The sequence below is a fragment of the Elephas maximus genome, chromosome 14, assembly GCF_024166365.1.
Source record: "Elephas maximus indicus isolate mEleMax1 chromosome 14, mEleMax1 primary haplotype, whole genome shotgun sequence".
Classification (NCBI taxonomy): domain Eukaryota; kingdom Metazoa; phylum Chordata; class Mammalia; order Proboscidea; family Elephantidae; genus Elephas; species Elephas maximus.
Window position 1 is genome coordinate 93,962,373 of NC_064832.1, and position 12,621 is coordinate 93,974,993.

Here is a 12,621-nt window from a genome sequence, read left to right on the forward strand (position 1 = left end):
CTGCTTGGGATGGTTGGAAACACCTCATGTTGAAGCAGGCAGTCATGAAAGGGTTATTAACCATCCCATAATAGTTGTTTTTCAGAAAAGTCTATTCTTGCTACATTTTTGTTATAATGTTTATAGCACTTCACCATGATTGGTCCAAACCCCAAGTTTCTTGTCTTCTCCTGGCAGGAGGCTGAGATGGAGGCCCACTAACTCCAAATCTACCCACCATATGACCTTGTTGGGGTGGTAGTAGAGCCCTTGCCATTTTTTTTCAGGGCTGTGTGTGGGTGCACATTTTTAGAGCCGTGAGCAAAAACCCATTCACAGAAATTACGCAGACTGCACCTGCATCACAAGACTGAAGATCCTCCCCTCACTGTCCATGCATATGTAGGTCACTCCCTATAAAAAGAGCAAATCTGCCCTGGTTCAGGGAGCTGGCAGCCTTAGGTCACTAGACCCTGCCAGTCTCCCAGTTTGCAAGCTGTGAATAAACCTTTCTGTTCTTGCAATCCTGTGTCTGGCTGACTTCTATTTGCTAGTCTGCTTGATAAGAACCTATTAGTTGATGGCCTCAATGTTAACAGGTAAGGAAAAATCATCATTCCTCTTTGCCTTTTTTTCCGCTCACAGAATGTTCTAGAATTCTGTGAGCTCAGGGTACAAGCAGAGAGCTGTTTGCTGTAAAAACGGTGTTATAAGGGGACTGTTTACATTGTCAAGGAAGTAGAGTCTGCTCAGAGGAGGAAGGTGGAGGGAGGCTGACCCCATTCATTGTGGGGCCTGACCACACTCCCACTGGGCCCAGCACAGACAGTGGTTCACAGTAATGCTTCAGGCTTCAGTGTGTCTCACTGGCTGTTGCTGTGGAATTTTGTCCTTGTAATCAGAGCTTCTGCCGTGGTAACTTAATCACGCTTAAAAAAAAAACCTTGAATTTGAGTAAATCCCGAGAATATTATGAGGGCTCTTGATTAATGTGGAATTAAAGCTCTTTCTGAAGCATTAACTGCGTAAAAAGAACACTATACAAAGAACTGTAAGGACTTCCTGAACCATTTGAAGGTACAGACTCTACAGTCATTATCTTAAAATCCGGTTAATTAAGGTGCCAAGTGTCATTCCAAACAACATTTTGACTTAAGGATTCTTTATTTATATTTTGGTTTCTATCTGATCTTCTTCTTGTCCTGTCCATTCTATTTTTCCCCTCTCACTTCACCCTATTATGAATCTTTTCTTTTCCATTTTAGCAGAAAAATGAGGCATAGAATATTTCCAACTCACTCTTTCAACCCATCCTTCTTACTGGGAGAGAGTTGATGAGATATCTCAATCAAAAGAGGTCCACATCCTCTGAGATGAGTAAGATAAAACGTGGTTTTTGCTTTGCAGAATTTGTTTTTTTGCCGTTGAAAGGAACAAATTGTAAGCATAATATTAAGATCATATTAAGATTGAGAAGGATCCCTGGTAGCACAGTGGTTAAGTGCTTGGTTGCTAATGGAAAGGTTAGCAGTTCGAACCCACCAGCTGCTTTGGGGAAAAAGATGTGGCAGTCTGATTCCATAAAGATTACAGCCTCAGAAACCCTTATGGGGCAGTTCTACTCTGTCCTATAGGGTCGCTGCTAGTTGGAATCAACGAGATGGCAACAGGTTTGGGTTTTGGGTTTTATTAAGATTGAGAAACAATGTATTTAAAAGATTGGGTAGTTGATATCTCCCCAAATAAGGTAAAATTACCCGTTGAGGTATGGGCTGAGAGAGACCCCCCAGCCCTTGGCATTGGCATGTTAGCCCACGGCTGTGCCTCATCCTCCTTGTTTTCTCTTGTGGAACCACAGGGAACAATTAGGATGCTTTTGGCTGCAAGTCATAGAAGGTTCCATGTGTCTACACATTTAGGAGATTGACTATCCTACAAAATAAATGCGGTGGTATGGAGCTATCCAAAGTGGGTTAATTCAAGGATTCAAAGGTGTGATTAAAGACAAGCCTACTTTCTACACTCATTGTTGGGTTTTTGTCCTTACGGTTGTCATCGCTGCAAGATGGCTACAGCATCTTCACCCAGAGGCCACATTTGAAGTCGTACTATGCTGGCTGGTGTGGTGCTATGATGCTGGCGATCTCTCCCATAAAGATTATAGCCAAGAACACCTTATGGGGCAGTTCTACTCTGCCACACGGGGTTACTATGAGTCAGAATCGACTATGGCACTCAACAACACAATCATGAGCACTAAAGTGGTGGTGGGGATGAAATCTTACAATTTGCTTGGGGTTTCCCATCAATGCACTGGCTTCCAAGGCTCCTGGTGGCCACACCATGTTTGATGGGGCAGCACACAATAAGGCCCAATGGGAACTGAAATTCTAATGTGGGATCTGGTTTTCTCTCAACAAGTTTTGTGATCAGGAGGTTGTTCTGGTCTTTTCAGCTATTATTGGTGCTGATTGCCATGATGTTGGAAAGATGGAGGATTCTATCAGCTACTGCTTCATAGCAAGCACCTACACACTCTTGGTGGCATACTCCAATGAGCATTTATTTCACAGCATCTACCGGTGATGGGGTGGCTCATCTAGGCTGGGCTTTGCTGGGGCAGGTCTACAAGCTGCAGATCTGGCTGGGCTTCCAGGGGTGGCTCATCTTCCTTCACTCCAGGTCCAAGGCTGACGGGCAGTAGCTATCCCAGGAAAGCTCATGGTGAAGACAAAACACGAGAGGGCGAGTGGGAATGCCCACAGCCCCTGAAAGCCTAGGCTCAGAACTGGCCCACTACTGCTCCTGCCAATTAGCCAAGGCGAGCTACAGACCAAGCCCAAAGTCAAGGGCAGTTCACAGTGCCTTTGTGGAAGGATCCACAGAGTTGTATGGCCAAAAGCATGGATATAGGGAGAAGTGACAAACTGGGGTGAATACTTCCATCTTCTCAAGGACGGAAACTGAACCAAAACCAAACTCATTGTCCTCCGGTCAATTCTGACTCATGGCAACCCCATGTATGTCACAGCAGAATTGCTCCACAGGGTTTTCTTGGCTGTAGTCTTTATGGAAGCAGACTTCCAGGCCTTTTTTTCACAGCTCCACTGGGTGGGCTTGAACCTCCAGCCTTTAGGTTTGCACCGCCTAGGGAGCCTCTCAAGGATACACTATGCGTAAACAAACAAAAACACACACAAACTGTAGAACCAGAAGTGAAAGCCTGGGGCTCAGTTTGAACCGACCGAGTTCAGGACGGGGCCGCATCACCCCGCCTGTCTGCTTCTCACTTTAATTCAGACTACACTTTACAGCCTCTTTGGATTGGACCACCCGACACAGGTTCCATCTTTCCCAAATTCCATTCCATTTGCTACTTATTCAGGAATGCCCTGACCCCTTCCCCAGCCTGAGCCCGGGACGTAGATCCTTCAAACATGGTTGTTACAGGAAACATTTCATTTTGCATCTGCTGACACAATTTGCTGTCTCTCTAGAATGAAAAAATTTTAAAAAGAAGAAAGAGAGAGCACGGCTCCAACTCTGAGGGCTGTAAGGATAATGAGTCATTTATTCAGAGCTACATACAAATCAGATGACCATCTTCCAAACAGAATCAATAATGCAATTTTAAACCCACACACATTTACAAATGCTAGCCCTTCAGTGCAGCTGGGTTGCCATGGGCAACCAGGGCATGCCAGCCAGGGATCTGAAGCAGCCCATGTATCCTCAGCTTCAAAAGCACATTGTGCAGACAGGATTCAAGGGGGCTGAGGACCTTCACTCACTTTGGCTCTGATCAGTCACCACTCAAATGCGCTCCTGTGATGGTTTGGATTAGCTCTTGCCTAAACTACTTAGCTTTATTCAGACCAGGGCTTCGAACTATTGCTAAATGGTTCAGTCGCAGCTGATGGAAACAAGGGGAACATACGTGTTGCATAGCAGCCAAATCTCCTGTGCCCATCGGCTTTTGACCTGAGAAGGGAGCAGGCAGCAGTGTACCACTCAAAGATGGCAGCGACCACGCTTCTTTGAATGTGTGCTTCTCTTCATGGTGCTGCCGATAATCCAAACTCCCGCATCAGGAAACTTTCAGGAGCCAACAGTCCTGTCCACTTTGCTAAGAGAGGCCTGGGTTATGTTACCACGACAATTAAGGAGCCCTGGTGGTGCAATGGTTAAAGCACTCATTTTAGGTTTGAACCACCGACTTTCAGTAAGCAGCCAAGTATTTCAGAACAGTGCAACCAGGTCTCCCATAAAGACTGTTGTTAGTTGTTAGGTGCCATCGAGTCAGTTCCAACTTAAAGCGACCCTATGTACAATAGAAAAAACACTGCCCTGTCCTGCACCATCCTCACAATCATTTCTGTGTTTGAGCCCATCATTGCAGCCACTTTGTCAATCCATCTTGTGGAGGATCTTCCCCTTTTTTGCCAACCCTCTACTTCACCAAGCATGATGTCCTTTTCCAGGGACTGGTCCCTACAGATAACATGTCCAAAGTATGTGAGATGAAGTCTTGCCATCCTTGCTTCTAAGGAGAATTCTGGCTGTACTTCTTTCAAGACATTTGTTTGCTCTTCTGGCAGTCCGTGGTATGTTCAATATTCTTTGCCAACACCATAATTCAAAAGCATCAATTCTTCAGTCTCCCTTCTTCATTGTCCAGCTTTGACATGCATTATGAGGTGACTGAAAATACCACGGCTTGGGTCAGGCGCACCTTAGCCCTCAAAGTGACACCTTTGCTTTTCAACACTTTAAAGAGATCTTTTGCAGCAGATTTGCCCAATGCAATGGTCGTCTGATTTCTTGACTAATCCTTCCATAGGCATTGACTGTGGATCCAAGTAAAATGAAATCCTTGACAACTTCATTCTTTTCCCTGTTTATCATGATGTTGCTTATTGGTCCAGTTGTGTGGATTTTTGTTTTATATTTAGGTGTAATCCATACTGAAGGTTATAGTCTTTGATCTTCATCAGTAAGGGTTTCAATTCCTCTTCACTTTCAGCAAGCAAGGTTGTGTCATCTGCATATCGCAGGCTGTTAAAGAGTCTTCTCCAATCATGATGCTGTGTTCTTCATCATATAGTCCAGTTTCTTGGATTATTTGCTCAGCAAACAGATTAAATAAGTATGGTGAAAGGATATAATCCTGATGCACATTTTCCAAATTTTAAACCACACGATATCCTTTTGTTCTGTTCGAATGACTGCCTCTTGTTGTATGTACAAATTTCATATGAGCACAACTCAATGTTCTGGAATTCGCATTCTTCACAATGTTATCCATAATTTGTTATGATTGACACAGTCAAATGTCTTTGCATAGTTAATGAAACACAGATAAACATCTTTCTGGTATTCTCTGCTTTCAGCCAAGACTCATTTGACATCAGCAATGATATCCCTTGTTCCACGTCTTCTTCTGAATCTGGCTTGAATTTCTGGCAGTTCCCTGTCGATGTACTGCTGCAACTGTTTTTTAATGATCTTCAGCAAAATTTTACTTGCGTGCGATGTTAATAATATTGTTCAATAATTTCTGCATTCTGTTGGATCACCTTTCTTTGGCTATACATATATATGGATCTCTTCCAGAAGGATGGCCAGGTAGTTGCTATCTCCCCAAATAAGGTAAAATTACCTGTTGACGTATGGGCGAAGAGTCACCCCCCAGCCCTTGGCATTGGCATGCTAACCTCTGGATGTGCCTCGTCCTCCTTGCTTTCTCTCGTGGAACCAGAGGGACCAGTTAGAATGGTTTTGGCTGCAAGTCATAGAAGACCCCAAGTGTCTACACATTTAGGATACTGACTGTCCTGTAAAAGAAATGTGGTGGTGTGGAGCTCTCCAAAGTGGGTTAATTCAAGGATTTCAAGGTGGATTAAAAACAAATCTACTTTCTACCCTCATTGTTGGGTTTTGTCCTCATATCTGCAATGGTCGCGAGATGGCCATAGCATGTCCACCCAGAGGTCGTATCTGAGGTCATATTGTGCTGGCTTCGGTGTTAACCTGTGATGCTGGAAGCCATGGCACCAGTATTTCAGATACCAGGAGGGTCACCTTTGGTGGACAGGTTTCAGCGAAGCTCCCAGTCTAAGACTAGGGAAAAAGGCCTGGCAATCTAATTCCCAACTATGACAGGCTAGGAGGAAAAGCCTGGTGATCTACTTCCAAAAATCATCCAGTGAAAACCCCATGGATCACAACAGAACACTGGTACGGTGCTGGAAGAAGAGCCCCCTGGATTGATAGGCATTCGGAATACACAGCGACCACAACAATGGGCTCGAACATACCAACAACCACAGCAATGGTGCAGGACAGGAAATGTTTCCTTCTGTTGTACACCGGGTCACCATGAGTCAGAGCCCACTGGAGGGCGACTAATGACAACAACTTGCTTTACTGGCTTTCAAGTAAAACAAAAGAGATGTTCCAGGTAGCTGTCTGGAGAACGGCTGGAAATGTAGGGACAGCCCTGGAAAGCATTCCAGCCACACTGAGGGGGAGGTGGCACCTCTGGCTTGCCTCACAATAGGTAGGGGAGGTTCCTGTTAACCCCGCCAGGAGGGAGGAATCTCTTCTCTGTTTTTTGTTTCCCAATTAGAAATAAGGCTTAAATGCAAATTCCCCCAGGAGTGGAGGCAGAGGGATGTAAGCAGAACTAAAGTCTGGTGATTGGATGTCCCAGAATCTTGCTGAAGGGCAGGTGTCCACAGGGGTAAGGCAGAAGAGAAGGGCCTTGGTGGTACAGTGGTTAAGCGCTGAGCTGCTAGCCAAAAGGTTGGAGGTTCAAACCCACTCTGCGGGAGAAAGATGTGGCAGTCTGCTTCTGTAAATCGTTGGGAACCTTGTGGAGCAGCTCTACTCTCTCCTATAGGGTCGTTATGAGTTGGAATCTACTAAACAGCAACGGGTTTGGTCTTTTTTAAGAGAGAAAAACATCAGCATCCATAGGTGGTGCAAATAGTTAAGGTGCTCAGCTGCTAACAGAAAGATTGGAGGTTTGAGTCCACCCAGAGGAACCTTGGAAGAAAGGCCTGGAGATCTACTTCCAAAAAACCAGCCATCGCGAACCCTATGGAGCACAGTTCTACTCTGACACAAAGGAGGGCTGAGTGAGCGGGAGGGGGCTCCACCTCAGCCCTCACTCTTTCAGACAGAACCTCAGAAGGGCACCAGAATCGGGGAGGGGGATCCAGGAGAAATCAGAAGGGAGACCGCAGACACTGAAATCAAACCGACCCCAATTCCTAGCTCTGCTGAGGTGTTTGTTGCCTTCCTCTCTACTTTACCAGACGCATTCTTAATGCAGATGCTTTAAAAGCGAGGCCCCTGGGGGAGAGCGGACGGGCATGTCCAGGGACACCCAGAGGTGCCCGCGTGGTGGAGCGGGGAATGGTCTGCGCACCGCCGGACTCTAGGGGGCGCTGTTCACACAGCCCGCGACCCGGATGGAGCCCGGAGTGTGTGCTGCGCTGCCGCCAGCTGGGAGCCCCAAATGGGCACCGGCGCAGGGACGCCGTGAAGAGGGTGCCCTCGTCGGCCCGCCGTGCACCCGTGGCTACCAGCCCCGGGCGATCGTGTACACCGGGCTGCACCTTGCAGCTCTGCTGGGCGCTGCTGTCCACGGGGAGTCGGGGACACACAGCAGAGGCAAACGCGGGAGGTGCTGCCTGCTCGTTAGAATGCAAGATCATTGCTAAAAACGCAACGCTAGTAGCGACAATCGACTGCTCCCCACACCTGTCATCGTAGCGGCACGGCTCCCTCTGTGTAAAGCCTGCCACCCTGCAGGTGTGTAGGCAGCAACCGTCACTACGTCCCTCCGGTGGCGACGCCGTCACTCACTGCCCCCTAGTGGAGGGCGTGTGAATGAGCCGGGAGACTGCGCTCCCCTTTTGTCTAGGTTCTCAGCAAATGTGCTTTGCCTTTTCCTGCAGAAGGAGCCCTGCTGGTGGGGAAGAGCTTGGCTGCTAACCAAAACGTTGGCAGTTTGAATCCACCAGCCGCTCCTTGGAAACCCTACAGGGCAGTTCTACTCTGTCCTATAGGGTCCCTATGAGTCAGAATCTACTGGACGGCAATAGGTTTGGTTTTAGGTTTTTGTTTTTTTTTAATTGCAGGAAGAGTTTGCTGCTGCTTCTGCTTTAATCTCTGTTGATAGCGGCTGGGGTTCTTAATTAACAGCACTGTAGTGAAATAAAAAGGAGTGCTGGGGGTACAAAGGTTGAGCACTCAGCTGCTAGCCGAAAGGCTGGCGGTTTGAACCCACCCAGCCGCTCCGTGTGTGGGAGAAAAAACCTAGTGATCTGCTCCCGTAGAGATTACAGCCGAGAAAGTCCTGTGGGGCAGCTCTACCCTGTCACATAGGGTCACTATCTTTCGGAATTGACTTGATGGCACCCAACAACAGTGGAATAAAATTGTAACCTGGTCCTCCTAAGGCCAGGAAATTTCCATTAGTCCTTAAACCAGCCCAAGCCAGATTTGGCCCACCCCCCAGGCACAGAAGGGCCAGCTGTAACGGCTAATTGACGGCACCGGTGGATGCAGCAACGGGTGGAATGAATCAGAAGGAAAATCATCACTCAGATGTCACCTCCTGTTTCCTAGCTGCCTTCTAGAATGTTCCCTCTCAGTATGCCTGTGCAGCCACCATCTTGCTGCCCAAGTCACCTATAAGTCCTGCTTCCGCCTAAGTTGCTAAGCCGGATCTGGGGAACTTCCTTCCGGTTTCTTGCTCTGTGCATTGCAATAAAACTACTTTCTCAAAGACCCGTGTTCAGATAATTGGCAAGTCTGAACGCGATGGACAAGGACCCACCTTTCCAGGTTCAGTAATAATTTCGGCGCCCAACGTGGGGCTTCCATCTGGAGCCCAGCACCCCCTTGACCTCCAGCAGAAGCTCCACTGACCCTCAGCAGGCACTGACCCTCTTGTTGGGGAGGACGGATGGGTCTCCTAACCGCAGTGACTGGCCTGAGGCGGTTTTACTTTTGATTTAGGAAGGGATATCGGAGTCATTATTCCCTGTCCTTGCACATAGAGAATGTGACCCAGCTGGAGCTGGGCTCACAAGGGCACATCAGCTGGGCCCTGAAATAGAGACAATAGCTAGGACAATCTTGGAAATACATCTTTTAGGGAAACTTTCCCATAAACCATTCAAACAGAACACAAAAAATTTCCACTCATCTTTTTCTATTATCATTTAGTGAATAGAAAATTTCTTGGGCCAATGAAGACCCTCCTGACTGTGGTTACCGAAACCTGTACCAATGATTGAGAAAGACAAATCAAAATGTAGGATCACAGTTCCTAGCCAATCTGTGAAAAGGTGAAGCTTTCAATGGTTTTGCCCATTTCGTAATGTAATATGTACTGATGACTCTAATATTCTCTGGACTCGGGCAGACAGCGCTGTGGCAGCGTGTTTGTCCATTTTCCCACTTTCATCTGTTCTGTAATTTCCTTGGATTCGGGCAGACATGGCAATGGCAGCATGCTTGTCTGTTTTCTACTTTTGCCTCTTTGAATAGATGCCGAATAAAACTTTCTTTTTGCTTTACTAATCTTTGTGATGTTTTCAGCCTACAACACTTTGAGAATTAGAAACTTACTCTGGTATGGACGTCCACTAGGTAAGTGCCCTAGGAATTTCTCTTATAAAGTTTAAGTGCTTGGGACTGGAGGTGGGGGGGTTATCTCGAGGTGATTTAGAAAATAATATTGGAATCATGGTTCCCTGTCCTTGAGCAAAGAGAAGTGACCCAGCTGGAGCTGGACCCACAAGGACTCACAAGGACACATCAACTGGGCCCTGAGATAAAGGCAATAGCTAGGACAATCTTAGAAATTACCTTTTAGGAAAGAAAAATATCTTTTAGGGAAGTTTTCTCATAAAACCAATCTAACAGAACACAAAAGACTTTCCACTCTGATCTTTTTCTCTTAACATTTAGTGAATAGAAATTTGAGACCCTTCTGACTGTTCTTACTGAAACCTGTACCAATGATTGTTGAGAAAGACAGTTCAAAATGTAGGCTCTCCACAACAGAGAACCCCTGAGGGAGCAGGAAATCAGTGGGATGCAGACCCCAAATTCTCATAAAAAGACCAGACTTAATGGTCGGACTGAGACGAGAGGAATCCCGGCGATCATGGTCCCCAAACCTTCTGTTGGCACAGGACAGGAACCATTCCCGAAGACAACTCATCAGACACGGAAGGGACTGGACAGTGGGTAGGAGAGAGATGCTGATGAAGAGTGAGCTACTTGTATCAGGTGGACACTTGAGACTGTGTTGGCATCCCCTGTCTGGAGGGGAGGTAGGAGGGTAGAGAGGGTTAGAAACTGGCAAAATTGTCATGAAAGGGGAGACTGGAAGGGTTGACTCATTAGGGGGAGAGCAAGTGGGAGTAAGGAGTAAGGTGTATATAAGCTTATATGTGACAGACTGACTTGATTTGTAAACGTTCACGTAAAGCTCAATAAAAATTATTAAAAAAAAAAAACTAGGCTCTCAGTTTCTAGCCAAAGGTGAAGCTTTCAATGGTTCTGCCCATTTTGTAGTAGTGTTAATATATCCTGATGACTGTAATATTCTCTGGACTCGGGCAGACATGGCTGCAGCAGCGTGCTTGTCCGTTTTCCTGTTCTTGCTTTTTCTGTAATATTTCCTCGGTCTTGGGCAGACGCTAGCTTTGGGAGCATGCTTGTCTGCTTCCCAGTTTTGTCTTTTTGAATATATGCCAAATAAAACTTTCTTTTTGCTTTACTAAACTTTGTGATTTTCTTCCCTGCAACAGAGGATTGAAGTAGTATGAAGACATCCCCACTGGGGGGACTGGACCCCTACTAAGATCACCCTCGTTACTCCCCCAATTGCCCTAGCCGACAACGGCAGAGAATGGGCACCCTAGTTTCTGGTTGACCGCGGTCCTGGTTCTGGTTCTGAGGTGGGGAAGTATCCAGAGGATTGAAGTGGGACTAAGATATCCCCCATTATCTTGCCCCACCACTACCCCAGCCAACAGCAGAGAACAGGCAACCTAGTTTATGGTTGATGACTTGGTTAAGTTCAGGTTGTTTCTGGTGGTGTGCACATTTGTGAGTGAAATCACAGGAGCCAACCTCATGTGCCTTTACTGGTGCTCTTTATTTTTTCATGTGGGTTCCAATTACTGTTTGGGGTCACTGAACTCTGACAAAAAAGAGGGAAATGGGATAAAATCCCCTATGTACAGACTTCTGTCTCTCTGGCAAAATGAAAACCTACAAAAACAGGGTAAGCTAATGGTGCAGGGGAGAAAAGCCCCAACTGGAGAGACCTGGGGCCAAAGCCAGGCCAGATAAATGGAATAACTGGTAGGGGGCCGGGGGGGTGACTGATAGGGGGCCGGGGGGATGACTGATGGGGGCGAGGGGCATGACTGATAGGGGACCAGGAGGGATGACTGATAGGGGGCCAGGAGGGATGACTGATAGGGGCCAGGGGGGTGACTGATAGGGGTCAGGGGGGATGAATGATAGGGGACGGGGGGGGTGACTGATAGGGGGCCGAGGGGGTGACTATAGGGGGCCGGGGGGGTGACTGATAGGGGGCCGGGAGGGTGACTGATAGGGGGCCAGGAGGGTGATTGATTGGGGGCTGGGGGAATGACTGATAGGGGGCAGGGGGGAAGTGATTGATAGGTGGGCAAGGGGATGACTGATGGGGGCCATGGTCTTCTGGTTCCACCTGGCCAGAGGCCCAAGGCCATATGCATGTAAATGGGAAGATAGTTAGGGTGTGAAGAGAAGAGAAACCTGGAATGTTTTAAAAAGCATTCTGTGTTACGCTTCTATCTGAACATACCACAGAGAGCAGGTAACTCCGCCTTCAGCCAGTACATAATTGGATATACTAAAAGGGGAACTAGGATTTGCCTTAGAGAAACACAGGCTTTTTGTTTAAAACCTGAACCCCACGCAGATTTGCATTTATTCATACCCCTTCCACCTGGAGCTGTAGGCCTAGTTCCCCACCCGACAGGCTGCTAGCCCTTTGGTGGAACCATCCACCACCCCTCTGGGGAATTGCTCGCTGCTGGCCCCTCAGGAGTCAGAAATTCCTTGTCCTGCCCTGGGAATAGTCTCCCCAGCGTACACCTGCTAAAAAAACACCTGCAGTGGGCTGCAATTTGGCCAGGGATCCACCCAAGTTTCAGGACAATTTCCACCCAGACAAATGCCTGCCAGACTGGATCATGAGGCCAGCCTAGAGGGCTTGTCTGGGCCCAGATGCTGTTCTCCACCTCTGACCTGTACAATTGGAAGAACAGAGCCACACATGACCTTGACTGGGCTGTCAGTCACTCTTTTAACTCTTGAGGAATGGAAGATGGTCTTAGAAAAGGCCCAAGAGGCCAACAGGTTGCATAACCTCAACCCTCAGGATGGTCTTAGACTCCCGGCAGCCCAGGCTGTACCTGCTCCAGATAGCGGCTAGGGGGAGACCAGCTAGAACATTATAAAAACTGTTTGACACCAAGAGGCCCCAAAAGAGAGGAGCCTTAGAAAAGTTTAGGATGTACAACAAGGCCCCAAGGAAAATCCCTCCAGCTTCCTAGAATG